Source organism: Eleutherodactylus coqui, chromosome 2, assembly GCF_035609145.1.
Source record: "Eleutherodactylus coqui strain aEleCoq1 chromosome 2, aEleCoq1.hap1, whole genome shotgun sequence".
Classification (NCBI taxonomy): Eukaryota; Metazoa; Chordata; class Amphibia; order Anura; family Eleutherodactylidae; genus Eleutherodactylus; species Eleutherodactylus coqui.
The window spans coordinates 244,531,965-244,548,458 of NC_089838.1; the positions used below are offsets into that span (position 1 = coordinate 244,531,965).

A 16,494-nucleotide genomic window follows, 5' to 3' on the forward strand; every position below is an offset into this window, starting at 1 on the left:
TGATATGGCATCTCTTGGCCTATATGTTTCTCATATGACTGCATTAACAAACAATTGTGCTCATTTTGACTACTACCTGTGTTTCCCCGAAAATAAGACAGTGTCTTATATTAATTTTTGTTCAAAAAGGTTTAACGTTTTTACATGTATAGCTGCCTGGACACTATTTAAATTGACTTTTTTAATTAACTGTTAGCAGGGCTTAATTTTGGAGTAGAGCTTATATTTCAAGCATCCTCAAAGAGCCTAAAAAATCATTTTGCAGCCTCAGAAATTCTGGAAAATCACGCTATGTCTTATTTTCAGGGTATGTCTTATTTTCAGGGAAACAGGGTACATAGATGAAGGCTTCCTCAGTACTATTATTTGTGTTTGATGGGACTTTACAGGTATTTTCCCATTGCAACTAATTGAATAAAAGTTTTACAACCCACTAGAAAGTTAAACTGAACAATTGCTGCCACTTATGGGCAGAATCCAGCGTCACGCACTATAACCCACGACTGGTAGGCACCATTGCTTGGTGGGTTATGGCACGCACTATTGAATATTTTCTTGACTGTGTACCTGTCCCCATTAGCTTTGTAGTTGAGCATCCCTAACAAGAGCGCAGTCCCTGTATTTCTGAGAAAATAGAAACTAATCAGACATGTACCGTGTGGAAACCCCTCTCTTTTTTAAAGTGTCCCTCTAGAAGCAATAAGTCAAAAATAGGTAAAGCTATTTTGTGGTCCCCCCCAAAGATTTATGGACTTAAATAGGTCTCCCCTGTCCTGCGTGACAAGTGAAGAGGGACGGCTGTCAGCACATTCAGCTTTTGGCAGACACTAATCATATGGAATAGGACGCTCTATATAAATGAGCCCTAATGATGATATTAATGGAATCTGGTTATGGATGGAAAATACGTCTCCTCTTTTCTAGGGGAAGGGCTTGTGGGATTTGTCTGTCCATTTCTTCTTTTGTGACAATCTTTTTATATATTCAGCACTTACAATTCATTTGCTTCCATTCTCATTCTCCTACCCCACCCTCAGGCATATTCCAGCCATCTCTTCTTTCCATACCTCCCTCAGTCCTTCTTTCTCATTCTTTCTGTTACCCAGGCAACAGCTATCTTACTTCTGTGGATCCCTCGCGCCTTTTTCTCCCCTGTTATCTTTCTTTTTTTTCCCCTTTCATCTATCTCCATATCTCTGTCTACATTTAAACCTCTCCGTCTTTGTCTCTCCTTACTTTAATCTCCTTCTGCCTTCTGTTTTTCCAGCCAACATGCACGGCTCTAAACACACAAATCAAGAAAACTTTAATACACCGCTTCTCCTAGTGTGAATATGCAGGGGAAATAAAGACCGTGGACAAAGAAAGGCGGAAGATTTCTCTGGAATGTTATTTTAATATTCAGTATGTGAGATCTCCTTGTTAAAAAAAATGAAGAAAAAAAAATTTCTCGTACAAGATGACTTTATTCAACAATGCAATATTCAGACTAGGAGGCTGTGACATCACTTAGATGTATTTATGATATCCTAGCAACAGCCCAATGTATTTTCTATGTGACAAGAAGACTGGGATGGCTGAAGTTTATAAATGTATCTACTCATTTGGTTACAACTATAAAAGGAAGAAAATGTAATATCCAAAGATTACATGCAATGTAAGTAATACAGCATGAAATAAGAGCAACCAGCCTGTAATTTCACAATTCAGCTTATTGCCACGGAGCAACACATTCTGATCATTTTTCTGCTGCACATAATGAGGGGTGATTTACTAAGCTACATGTGCCAGAATGTTGCAGCATAATTGACTATGTGCTTTAGCAACTTTCTATGCTCTCGTTCTGGGGTGTGGCTTATTAGGGAAATGGGTGGGACCTCATAGGGAAAGGGTGTGGCGCTCGTTACTCAAGCCGAGCTTTTTGTAATGCTCAAGAGCTCTGTTCGAGTAACGAACCCCATTGAAGTCAATGGGAGACTCGAGCATTTTTCAATGGACCCGCTGGAGACTCCAGCATTTTTCAATAGTCTTTCTCTCTCTCTCTCCCCTCTGCCTCCCTCCTGAAATTTGATCGAGCATCCGATCACTGCCTGGTGCTCGCTCGAGTAACAAGTAGTTGTGAGTATGCTAATGCTCGACCGAGCATGCTCACTCATCTCTAGTGGGCTGTAAATGTGACACTTTGTGGCAAAATGTTTTGGGCCAAAGTAGACTAAATCAACCAATAAAAGGTGTAAAGTTAAGGGTGTCTAAATGTGTACCAAAATGTATTATTCAACATGAGGCACTGTGCTAAAATTAAACCAGACCCAGAATAGAATGGGGCATCTTAGAATAAAGAAAAGTTGCCATGTGGCAAAAGACAAAGTCCTTTAATGATCTTATAACGCAAAACTACATCTTTATTAATGTTTCTGAAAGCAACTACAGGGCAAATTTAAAAACACAGTAGGCCCCATGGAGCTATGGCAAGGCACTGACTTACTAGCCTTATGGTGTTAATACACCTGTACACTATGATAATATTCCTCCTACCAGTACTTCCCAACACTGTGGTCATTTGATGCATTACTAAATGGATCACAGAAGAAAGTGAATCTCTGCTGCAGACAGAAATATATCTCAATAATATATATAAATGAGCTAGTGTTACCTTGGTTAGTTAGTTAGTTATTTCTTTCTGTCTGAAGCTCCCAGTCTCTTTTTCCTAAGATGGTCATGTGAATCCAGCTCAGATCTACTTGGGGTTAGGTGTTCAGTTAATAGTCCATTTCTCAGTCTGTTAGGCTGTTACATGGACCCTACCACAGAAACTGCCTAGAGGCAGACACAGACACTTCTATCAGTTACTGATGATGATCACATAGCTCCTATCACACACTCATAATAGAGGAGATCACAGCTCATTCTCCTCACTTTATACTTATGGTCTGTAGCTTATTTAGGTGAACATAATAGATAATGATAAACTGTCCTCCCAGCAAGGAGAAATTATATAACCTCTAATGCTAATGCTGTGCTGATGCATCATGGGGTAGATTTGAAAGCGAAAACAAAAAAAGGTCACAATCAAGACGGTACCTGATAAGCATCAGGCAGGGGGCTGCACTGCATGGATGTGACCAAACTACACAGAAGACCTCTAGAATGTGACAGGCAATCAAGAGAAGAGAGCAGGGATGGAAAAATGTGTGGCTCTTTAATGAAAATACATGCTGTATGTAAACTTTTCTTTGTACCGTAATATAATGATCACATTTTTAGACTGTCTAGTCCAAGTTTACACTATCAATCAGACAAAATGAGTAAATCTGCCCCAATGTGCTTGGGGACAGGACTACCTCTTATTATAATGCATTTGACCTTTGTAGTATCCTGAAGCTGGGTGTTGGTAAAACTAAAAATGTACTCATTTATTTCCCTGTACCCAAATGCACTCTAGATGTACCACTTACTACAGCCTGATATTGGGTGCTTACTTAGTACATGTTTTCAAACCTGAAGTGCTGGTTGAGCTTTTACAATTATACTCCAGTTAAGAAGTGGGCCTGTAAATATACATTACCCTCCAGAAGTTTGGAAACACCCCTTTGTCTTTACGATAGCCTAGCATACTACTGGCATGCAGTGGAAGATCAACCTACATGTTTTTCCATTGGGATACCTTTCCATTTCTGGTGGGGAACTTCCAAGAGATGTTTCTGACTAGTGATTTGCTGCTTGAAACAAGATGCGTTTCCGAACTTCTAGAGGGTACTGTATGTGTAATACTGAATAGCGGACTAATGCAACATACGTGTTGCTGCCGTTCCATAATGGAGACAGTTTGCAGACACTGACTACGGGAAGTGGTTGATTTGACTTTGAGCAGGCAGAGAGCATATTAGAGAATAGACGTAAAGACATACTGTACAACAGATCCAAACTGTTTCTTATACATCTATTTAAAGAATTTACTTCACACGTAATGCATCCTCTAAGAGAGTGTTTAAATTATCACCTATCATCTATATATAAAAACCCTGTTATCAGTAAAAATTGCATAAAGATATATTCTTACATATTTCAGGTAGGTAATACCATGTACATACTTAGGTTTGGCCTTTCACATGACAGTATTTTGGTCAGTAGTTTGCATAAGTATTTGTAACCTGAAACATGGAGTAAGGCTGGGTTCACACTTGTGTTGAGGCTCAGGTCAGAGTTTCCATCTCTCTGCTCCATTATTTGAAGGAGAGAAACTGAAAAAAAGGATGCTTTTTCCCCATTAATTTTAATGGAGTTTCATAACAACGGAAAGCAAACAGAAAGGCTTCGGTCTGCTTCTATTCCATCAGAATTTATTTTTTTGGACGGCAAAATAGTGCATTCATTAATCAATGGAGAAAAAAATGGATCTGTTTTTTTCTGTTTTATTTTTAGTTTCTCTGCTCGAAAAATGGAGCAGACAAGGAAACCCTGACCTGAACCCTAACACAGGTATGAAGGCAGCCTGAAAGATACTCAGAGAAAAATATAATGGAAAGAGTTGTATGCTTTTCGTGTTCGGACCCACTCCTGGTTTTGGCTTACAAATAATGATTAAAACGCTTACCAAAATACTCATGTAAAGGCCAATTTAGACACAACGACTATCGCTCAAAAGATGTCTTTTGAGCGACTTTTGAGCAATAATTGTTGTGTCATTTACAGCTCAAACGTTGAGCGATCACCTTGCGCTGCCAGCGGAGGATGCAGATGACAAGCAGGGTGTCCCCGCTTGTCTTCTGCATCCAGCTGTTCCCCGCTCTGAGCGCCCGGCTGCTATACAGTTGAGCACTCTGAGCGGAGGATGCAGAAGACAAGCGGGGTGTCCCCGCTTGTCTTCTGCATCCAGCTGTTCCCTGCTCGGTGCGAAAAGAGCTGGATGGCTCTGTTTTTCATACCCAGCCTGTCATCAGGAGCAGGATACAGCTGAAACAATAGTATCAGCTGTATCTCGCTGTGAATCCCTAATAAGCATGCTGAAAGACAACAATGAGCGATGGCTTAACGAAAACTGCACGAAGTCAGTGCAGTTAGACACAACGATTATCGCTCAAAAGATGGCTTTTGAGCGATAATCGTTGTGTCTAAACGGGCCTTTACTATGGAGAAAATGCTAAAAAGAAAAACAAAACAGACAACAATTCTCAGCACCGTTTGGAATAACCTATTTAACTTTTTGAGCTTCAAAAGGACTAACAATTAAGGGTGATATTTCATAACCTTGGCCTTCCAATAGACTAGTAAGTCCTTTGACAAAATTTAAAGGAGACCCAATTAAAGGGCAGCTTGTCTTGGCTTGTTATATGAACAGGTAAGGATGATGCTGTGGGTAATTGTGCTAACAGCAATTCTGTTTGTTCAAACTCTATTTTAGGGAACAGACCTTACACATAGGAGTATATATGAATCCAGTCATTAGGTGAGAAGAGAATTCAGGTCGTCGGAATAATAAGTAGTTACCTAGGAGTTGGCAGACAGTACTTGCATCTAATTCCCATGTTTAAGTCAATTCCAGGGTCTGTTTGTATGTATATTTAATATATATTTATATCCTATATACTGAGTGTATTTTTATTTTTCCAATGAGTTACAATATTTTAAACCTATTTAAAGAGGAATAAAAGGCAAAATGTTATGGAAAGAAATAAAGACTCAGGATGTGGCATTATACAGAACATACCGTACTTCCCTGTATCTCTCGCAACAGAACAACCTGTTCATCAGGATTCACCACATGCTAATCTTGTTCTTCTACAACCAGCTATCCAGGATCTCCGCATCGACCTTGCTTGGTTGTTTACTACAGTAGATCCAGGGAAGACCTTCTTCTGAAGTCAGGCTGCTGTGGAATACGATCTGGATCTTGCCTACATGCAGAACTCAACCTCAATGCTTAGCTACACCAAGAAAGCGATCAGATACATTATACAGGGAATGAGATCCCTATATTTGCTCTTCATCATATATTTATAAGTCTTTTAATTAAATCTAAATGAGGAACAACAGCAAGGTGTCTCCAAAGTGTTCTACATCAAAGTACATCTTAATCTGGAAATGTATAAAATGCATTCATCTACTGTCATTATAACTCAAGCCTACAATAACCAACCTCTATAGAGTATTGACAAATATGCTGGCACTATGTAAAATAATCTACATGACTTTGCACGTTAATGCACTGTCTAAGTAAGGCCCTGGATAGGAAAACCTGGATTCTGTCTGCTCTATCAAATTAGCCACCCAGCTAGCTCATCATTAAAATATCCTCATTTCCTACCGCAGATATCAAAACAACTCATTAAAGTAAAAGCACCTCTGCGAATGCTTTTATAGTCTTTGTTGACTTAAACACGTCCATATCTTTTATAGGCTATGGGCAAATTTGGGGGGCTTTTTTACTCAAATGTATGCATTTTGGGCTATAATCATTTCTGTAATAGGGTTTACTTACAAATGTTGCACTGTTTGGACTGACGGCTTAGTTTCTCTCTTCTCTCACCCTAGCAGCTAATTTATGACCACAACAAAGGTTACTGTATATATCTTTGTTGTGGTCATACAGTAAATTAATTGATTAAAAGTGCAAGAGAGAAGAAAAAAGAACTGAAAACCAAGCAGTTAGTTTAGCTTCTCTTAATGGATCCCTTATTGAGACTAAGGGGGGCTTCACATTTTATTTCCGAATAATTACTCGGAATATAAGCTATAGTAAACAGAGCGACCGATTTGGTGACAGATGCTAATTCGTTACGTAGTAGTCACTGGTATTAGTGTATCTTGACGCCACCAGCAAGTACTGGTGGAGACAAGATTGACAGGGGACTGACGCCCCCTGAAGCTGATTGGCTGCACGGGTGGTTAGGAGCCAGGTCCTGGCAGGCCACTAATGAAGTATTACAAATTCATACTGCGGCCTGGCAGCAGACCACAAGGTAGCCACCCTCCTCCCGATGTCACACCCGTCAGGGAAGCTACAGCGCCGGGGGCTGAGAAACTGTGAAAGCCGGCGGCTGCAGAATCCAGAAGGGATTGCAGTGCAGCGCAGGACACTCCGCTGTGTAGGCGCAGGAGCCAAGCGACGGGTAAGACACAGGGAGGTGGCCTCCCTCATGGCAGCAGCGGCGCGCAGCCCCTCCCAGCGAAAGACCAAAGGCCGACCACCCTCCTCCCGATGTCAGTGTTAGCTAGTGGCCGCCAGCAAGGAGGCAACAGCACGTGGGGTACAGACACAGTGATCGGCTGCGGCACAGTGCAGGAGCAGAGGAGGGATCGCAGTGCGTGCCTTAAAAATGCACTTCTTCAGGGAAACATACCAAATCTCCTGACCTCCCTATGGCGCTCCACCCCGTTTGCCTTCTAAAAACGGATTTCCACATGAAATCCCCTATTGCCTGTGCTCCCCATGCCTTCCCCCCCTGCACCTCCTGTTCCACCCCCAACCCATTTGTTTCAAACCGAATGTAGCTCACATTGTAATTGTTGTATTGTTTTGCATTTATCCTATGCTTGAAAGTGCTGCGGAATAAGTTGGCGCTATACAAATAAAGATTAATATTATTATATTATTACTGTGTTTCTCTGCAAAAGAAAGCATAGTCTACTATGCTTTTCTGCATAGGGGAATAAAAGGTATACTGACCAGTATGCTGCCCAGCATATGACAACAGTACACTTGTAGCATACATTGCGTGCATGGGAGCTAAGAACATGTCTGAGAATGCTCCTGACACACTGTATACCTCAGGTGGGCTTAAAACATGAAATGTGAACAGTCTTAAAAGCCATCAAGGGGCTTTCCTCTGCTAACTTGCAATGGAAAATGAAAGTTGCGACCAGATGGTAAACACTTCCACTCTTTCTTTGCACTAGTTTTCATGTATACATGGGGTGTAGCAATAGATCACTGGCGTAACTATAGGGTATGTGGTTGCACCAGGGCCCAGGAGCCTTAGGGGGCCCATAAGACCTCTCTTCTCCATATAGGGAGCCCAGTACTATGAATAAAGCATTATAGTTGGGGGCCCTGATACAGGTTTTGCATTGGGGCCCAGAAGCTTCAAGTTACGCCTCTGCAACAGATTACTACCTGGCTGAGCTTCTATTTGTCATTGTCCCGGGACCCAATAAAAGCATGTTGCGCCCTTTACACTGGCCAAAACTGGTTCTAGAAAACATTGTATAGTAAATTAGGATGTCATAATGATCTCAGAAGCTTGGAACACTGACAACTCAATATAATCTGTACAGGTTACAAGATGCCCCACAAAAACTAATAAAACCAAAAGCCAAAACCTGGGTGCAACTGTACCTTCTGTACCCCCTATAGATGGGTTACTGATACCGATATCTTTCCAGAACGGATAACTGGAAAACAAGGACAAATTTTAAAATGTTACGTTCTTCGTATTCTCTACGCGTTTTCTCACCAGTACATTTTGCAAGGAAGTACAGTAACTTCTAATGATTCTGGAAGAGATGGATGCGCGGGGGGTTCTGAGCAACAACTCCTCACGTATGACAGCAGGTTAAGCCGTTACAAACAACTGTATGATAAAAATGTGATAGCTGGCCCCCTGTGGACCAACAACAACACACGGCCGTCTGCAGCAACCGCCGCTGTGTGTCCAGCTGCGTCAGATTTGTATAGAATGTTAATCGAACATTTCCTCCATTGTGTTACAGAATTTCGGCAGGTAGCCACAAGTCATAGTGAAGAGGGCGCTGCGAACCCTATATACATTTATCTCTAGAGTTATATACAGTTATAGAACGCTCCATACGCAGCCAGCTGTAATCTGCTAAAGAAATCTTTAATTTCTTATCATGGGAAATTTGTTGACATTTCACTGCCTTGCAACTAGCTGCTTCTCTTCCCTTCCCCCATAAAACACATAAGAAATACTCAATGCAGAAGGGAGCGCAGGCACAAGAAACTAAAAAGGAACTGAACACAGGAAGAACATAAAAAGAAAAAATGCATCAGCCTAGAGAGGAGGGGGGGGGGGGAATACACAAAAGAGTGAAATGAAAAGAAAGGAGGGGGAAAGAATGATTGGGGAAAAAAAAGAAAGAAGTGAAAGAGAAAAGGATTTTGAATAGAGAACTGTACCCAGATGAATGGTGTGTACATAAAGAAAAGATTGCCTGAAAAGAAACAGCCACATGAAATAACCTCTCCTTCACAGGCACTGCCAATCAAAATGACAATGCTAATGCTTCCTTTCTTTCCTTGTTCTTCTACTTTCTGCTTTTCCAATGTGGGCCGAGGAAAAGCTGCTGAAGTGGGGGTGGGGGCTAGAATGTTAAGTAATTACCCTCCGTTTCCGTATTAATATGGAGAAAAGTTTACAGAGAAAGAGCCTGGGACACAGACAGGACAGGGCACTACAAGCACTCCAGTCTCTTAGGCGGGGTTCACACGGTGTTTCAGTCGACTATGCTATTTAGTTGTGCAAAAATAACAAAAACTAACGGAAACCTGATCAAACAGAGCAAAGTTTGTGTCTTTGATCTCCGTTTAGCTAATTAAAGTGACCCCCTGATTCTGAAACAAAATTTTTCCAAGGACCAAAAGTAGAAAATTATATTACCCGCTTCCCTCCTTTTCTACAGTTTGGTCTGCTTGCTTCTGAGACCCCTCTTCATTCTTCCAATATGGCCATAACACTCTAGTTACTACTCAATGTACATTGTTTCTTGGAAGTCAAACAATGCTTGATGCTTCCTGATTGGCCAGTTCTGCTCATCTGAGAAGAACTGGCCAATCATAGAAGCATGTAATGTCTTAGACTACCAATTAGGTATCGATTGTCAGCTGAATCAGGCGGATGGAACCAGGTAATATATTTCTCCACCACCGGTCGCTGAACAAATTATTTTCCTGGGCCCGGGGGGTTGCTTTAAGGTCTATGGATCTGTCCAGGGTTCCATCTGAATGCCGGTTTTGGTAATTCAAAACCCTGGGACAGAAAGGCTGGACACATACAATGAAACACAGTGTGAAGCTAGCTTTAGTATACCAGGCAACAAGCTAAAGGTTGTCATCTCATACTTCTATGTTTTATAGAAGGACAGTCAAAACACAATGAAACGAAGTGTAATCTAAGATTTGGTACCAGAGCCTTGAAATTAAAGGGGGTATTCACATCTCCAGCTTTTATGGCATCCATGGGATAAGCCATAAAAGTCATATAGGTGTGGGTCCCATTTCTGAGACCTGCAACTATCAGTAGTTTTGGTCTTTACCACCCCCAACCTGGCTTACAAGGTGACTAGGCAAGGCTAGGATTATGAGAATCAATGAGAGTTATGCAAATAGCACAGCAACCAATCACAGTTCGTTTTTCTTTTTTCAAGAGCAAAATACAAAGCGAAAGCTGCTCTGTGATTGGTTGCTATGGTCTAACACATTTTTCTTCGAGGCAATATCATAAATCTGCCTTATTAACTGCAGGACACAGAGCGTTATCAGAATCCTGGTCATGTGACTTGGAGGTTGCAATAAAAATGCAGTTAACAGCCTGGAGAGGACAAACTACAGAACTGGATCCTTCAAGCAAACGTCACTGATATTCTGATTGGTGATCTGGATTGCTTCTTTAAAGGTGTTTTCTGGAACTACACTATTGAGGACCTCAGGATAGGTCATCAATAGTTGATCGATGGGAATCTGCCGCTTGGGATCCTTACTGACCAGCTGATTTAAGTGACAGTGGCGCTCCGGAACACACCGCTATCACTTCAGTCCACATCAGGTCCAGTGCTATACATTGCATTGTGGCTGTGCCTGGAATTACAGCTCAACCCCATTCAGTGGAACAGGACTGAGCTGCTCCCAGTCCATGCGTTTGATGAATGTGACATCACAGGCCTCGAGAAGAGGAGCACTGCAGCCTCTTTAATCAGCTGATCAGCAGGGATCCCAAGTGGTGAACCCTGCCGATCAACTATTAAAGGGGTTGTCCCGCGCCGAAACGTTGTTTTTTTTTTTTCAATAGCCCCCCCGTTCGGCGCGAGACAAACCCGATGCAGGGGTTTAAAAAAAAAACCGCATAGTACTTACCCGAATCCCCGCGCTCCGGTGACTTCTTACTTACCTTGCGAAGATGGCAGCCGGGATCTTCACCCACGGTGGACCGCAGGTCTTCTCCCATGGTGCACCGTGGGCTCTGTGCGTTCCATTGCCGATACCAGCCTCCTGATTGGCTGGAATCGGCACACGTGACGGGGCGGAGCTACGAGGAGCAGCTCTCCAGCACGAGCGGCCCCATTCAGAAGGGAGAAGACCGGACTGCGCAAGCGCGTCTAATCGGGAGATTAGACGCTGAAATTAGACGGCACCATGGAGACGAGGACGCTAGCAACGGAGCAGGTAAGTGAATAACTTCTGTATGGCTCATAATTAATGCACAATGTATATTACAAAGTGCATTAATATGGCCATACAGAAGTGTATACCCCCACTTGCTTTCGCGGGACAACCCCTTTAATGACCTATCCTGAGGATAAATCCTCACTAGTTTACTCAATAGTTTACTGCTGAAAAACCCTTCCAAGATAGTTTACAGAGGCCAGAATTTTAGAGGTAGTCTCAGTTTTATTTGTTTGTAGAGCGGCATTAAAAAAGTTGCACCCAAGATAATCGAGCATCGGTCAGCACATTTACATCCCATCCGTGTGCTGGCTGATGTGCTGAACACCACACATTGACATGTGCTATTGTCATCCAAAAATTGGATAAGAATAGGGCATGCTGTGATTTTTTTTTTAATTGGATTATTCCATGTGCATACACTCATTCAAATGAATGGGTGCAACTTCCAAAAATCGGACACAAAAATAGCCTTTCTGAACATACTTTAAAGTGGCTTAAAGACAAACTACCTTAGACCCCTCATGAAGTTTATTAGACTATTTTTTAAATACCCTAAGAGCAATAAGATTGTGAGTACAACTGTATCTACATACTATAGCCCAGGGGATATAAATCAGTGTAGACTGTATTCCTAATATGCTCTCCTACCAAGAGAAGGATCCTGCATTCAACCTCATAATGTCTTCGCAGCACCCACAAGCTTAGCTGAAGTCCAAGGTGTAATATAGAAAGAGGTCTGTTTTCATAACATAAAATAAATATAGAATTCATTTAGTACACTAATATCTAGCTTCAAGAAGGCATGCTAGCAATATAAACAATGGATGCTCTAATACAGGTTGCCATGGCGATGTCCAGGAATGTGTAAATATGTCTATTTTTACAGAAAAAAAACAACCCATTGTTTACATTGCTGACTGTACAGAGAACTATAAAATGGCACACAATAATAAAAGGCGGCTCACAGTACAAAAAAATGATACTTTTTTTTTTATTTCATGACTCAATGGCTGTTTAAAAAAATAGGTCTGTCCTGTTAGGCTGCTTTTACAAGAGGTAAAAAAAATTCACCACGGTCAAATCTGCACCAAAACCTGCATGCCCTACATACAGAATTTTGATGCAGGTTTTTCTATGGTGGAGCACCCTTAGAGACTCAGTGATTAAGGCCTCCCTCAGACAGGCGTTTGCAGTAAATGCAGAATTTTCAGCACAGCTGATAACGCAGCCAAGGAAGCTGAAAACAAAAGCTCAAATACTAGGCACCATCCACCATCCCTGCAGGCTTCTAGGCACTTGTCTGGGCCTGCAGACCATCTCTTGCTGGTAATGGGGTTTCAAGACCATGCCTCCAGCAAGAGATTGCTCGATTTGGCTGAGCCATGAGCCATTCCTTCATTCAATAGCTCTGATTGGTGCATCCCACTGGCTGCGATTGGCACTGGATTAGCCAATCAGAGCAATCTATTGCTGGAGGCGGGGTCTTCAAATACTGTCACTAGCAAAAGATTCTCTGACAAGTGCCCGGAGCCCCAGAAAGCAGCGCCAGGGACACGGAGAGCACCAGCTAGGTGAGTATAACTTTTTTTTTTTGTAGTGCAGCTAGCGCTGCCTAAAACGCGGCACCAAGTTGTGCCGTGTTTTAAGCAGCATTGCTAACGCCTCCCATTCCAAGATAGGACATGCATCCCTGTCAAAGTGCTGCGTTTTGACGCTTGTGTGAACAGCCCCATTGAAATGAATGGGCGCCTTGTACAGTGTTTAGCGCTACGCTGAAAAGGCAGCGTTATACACTGTAAAAAAACGTTTGTGTGAGGGAAGCCTTAAAAGAAAAAAATAACCATAAACACAAATATACTTATAATCTGATGGCAAATGGCAGTAGCATTAACTATAGATACAAGCGGCCAGTGGAGCAATAGTTTATATATCCATAGAAGTATTAGCATTGGCTATGTAATATTATGTATTTGCCTTTCCTTTGCAGTTATATGTAATAAATAGTAATATGAAGGCATTTACGATTTTATACACAATCGCACACAAGTCTAAATAAGCAACATTCGGATCACAGTATCCTGTCTACCATACATGTCACATCAAGCTTGTCTCAGTACCAAATTTTCCCAGCAATGTTACAGCGTTAAACAATGTTGTGTTATCTTGTGAATTCTATGCATAGACCCCCTACAGATTAAATAATAATTATACCTATAATGTTAAGTCTATGTGGAATATGGCCGTCCACACTGTCTGACCGCTGAGACTAAAAGGGAGGCAGAAATATATCAGTCTCAAGGAACTGAGTTATCAAGACTGATATTTAGTGTGAATACTCCGTATTGTGTTTAGGCAAATGAAAACATGATACATTAGCAGAAGGTGCTGCTCTCATGAATTTGTATAGGACTTGGTTTATTGGAAAACTTAACTTATCATATATGGTGCATATATATATATATATATATCATATATATCTACACATATATATATATACACATACACAGGGGCGTAACTATAGAGGATGCAGGGGATGCGGTTGCACCCGGGCCCAGGAGCCTTAGGGGGCCCATAAGGCCTCTCTTCTCCATATAGGGAGCCCAGTACTATGAATAAAGCATTATAGTTGGGGGCCCTATTACAGGTTTTGCATTGGGGCCCGGGAGCTTCAAGTTACACCTCTGCACATACATACATATATACACTAAAACCTCTTCCCAAAAAGCTTTAAAATGTGATCACATAACTATCCCAGAAATGACCATCCCAATAATGCCCCTTTCCATTGAGACGCAAAGCCCTGTTCCAACTGAATGTGCTTTGTCCCAAGGCATTCATTCTTAGTAATAGAGAGGTGAATCAGGTGCAGCGCTGTCATTCTTTTCCACACGGAAAAAGAAGCTGGCCTTCCAATTACTCAGCATCTTCCTTCCTACAATCAGTGTAACCCTTTTGTGACCATCACAATTACTACATCTTGGTTTCCCCCGAGGTTTTCTCAACATATGGAAGATCATACTTACTGCTAAACATGGGAGTGTTGACTTCAGGCACCAACTGTTGTAGTGTCTTCACAACTAATCCGTCTAAATGGGAAAATGACATATTGCATTAAAACGTTTGTAAATCTGAATGTTTTTTAAACACATTTTATAATTGGCAATAATAAACCTATGAAGAATCTAGCTAGGAGGAAGAGAAAGAAAGTACAATTTTAGATTTAACATATGATGAGAAAAAAAAGAGACTGCAGGAAAGCTGTATAGACAATAGAGATGAGACAATACTCGACTGAGCACCATGCGGGGGGGGAGGCGGGGAGAGTGAGAAAGATCTCTCTCCCCTACGCTGCCCCCCCCCCCCGCATGGTGCTCAGTCGAGTGATCAGTTACTCGACAAGACTGATGCTTGATCGAGCGTCAGCCTTAAACGAGCGTGCTCGCTCATCTCTAATAGACAAGTAAAATGTATTTTGCCCTACAATAGAAAACAATACAACAAAAACAAATCCTGGAAAGATGATTCTGTTATTTTGTCAGACATTTCTGAATTGTTCCGCTCTCCTAAATAAAGGTGCATTTACATTGCAAAGATGATCACCCAAAAGATGGTTTTTGAGCAATCATTTTCAATAACCTACTACTTAGCACTAATGCCTATTAGTACCAAGTAGTAGTGTGTGATCTACTGCGGGGCTGACAGCTGAAAACAGCCGATACAATGTTATTAGCTGTAATCAGCTCTCCCTGGGCAGAGCACAGTGTGTGGTCCTGCTTATCAGCTGTTCTGCTGAACGATGGTTTTCAAGCAGAACTGAAAACCGTTGTTTGGTAGAAAATGGAAAGATGGCCACATTTAGACACAGCGATTATCGCTCAAAAAATGGATTTTGAGTGATATTCATTGTGTCTAAATGGGCCTTAAGCCAGATAGGACCAGGAGTAAATTATTCGGAGCACCAGCTACATATTTGGGTTATTTTTTAGAGGTTCTTAAGTTAGGTAAACAGAAAAAAGGTCTAGTGACACTGGAGAAGTCAGGCACGGGGGTACAGAGTGTGCAGCTGCACCAGGGCTCAGGAGCCTTAGTAGGCCTTAAAGGTCTTTCTTCCCCATATGAGGAGACTGGTACTATAAAATAAGTATTACAGTTGCGGGCCATCTTAAAGATTTTGCATTGGGGCCCAGCAGCTTCAAGTCATGCTTCTATATGAGAAAAGTTTCACAAAGTCTTAAAAATGACAGTATTTTAGCCATCCCTATACAGAAATGCTAAGTGCTGTCGAAGTACCAATAAGAGCTGTCACCAAACTTAATTCTTACAAGTATTTGAGTGAAACAAACATCCTTGTGTAACTTCCTCTTCTATAAGCTTCAAAGGAGTTTTCCAGAACTAAACTATTGATGCCCCATCCTCAGGACAGGACTTGTTGCTCGGCTTCAGCTGATTGCAAAGGCCATGATGCTCAGGTGAGCGCTGTGGCTTCTCCTTAGTCCTGTCAGGTCATAATCATCAGTCACATGGCTTGAGAACAGCTCAGTTCAATTCAAGTAAATGGCATTGAGCAGCAATACTATACATAGCAGCAATTTAAGGCACTGTGTCTGGTATGAACTGAAGTGACAGTTGGCGCTCACCTTTGCACCATCATCACTTCAATCAGCTAATTGGCAAGGATCCCAAGTGGCATATCCTTGCTGTTCAACTATTGATAACCTATCCTGAACATAGTTCATCATTAGTTTACTCTTGGAAAACCCCTTTAGCTCATAGTTCTAATTCTTTTTTCCATAAATCAGTTGCACATGTGAATACAAGAACCTTTGTAACATATTTTATAAAGGGAAAGGGGCATCTTTCTCAACCTATAGCAGCCTTTACTTCCCCTTTATCTGCATGTAGTCCTTAGGGCCCATTCAGACAGCCATATATTTGGACCATATACTATCTGTGTATTCCACAAACAGCACATGGACCCAATATAGCCAATTAGGCCTTCCACGCAGATGGCATGTCCTGGGTGGCATCAAGATACAAGAATACCTGAGAATAGAATATGCAATATGCAGGGTGTGTGAACCCTAGGGCAAAAC

General features: G+C 41.7%; 1 protein-coding gene across 3 annotated transcripts in view; it reads right to left on the reverse strand.

The window, feature by feature from the left end:
• The window catches only part of ZNF710 (zinc finger protein 710), a 141,027-nt gene that overhangs the window by 43,161 nt on the left and 81,372 nt on the right, over positions 1-16,494 (reverse strand). For all 3 annotated transcript variants that reach the window (XM_066592765.1, XM_066592763.1, XM_066592766.1), the window contains one exon: positions 14,425-14,487. The gene's annotated coding sequence lies outside the window, so the exon portion shown is untranslated. The remainder of the gene's footprint in view (positions 1-14,424; positions 14,488-16,494) is intronic.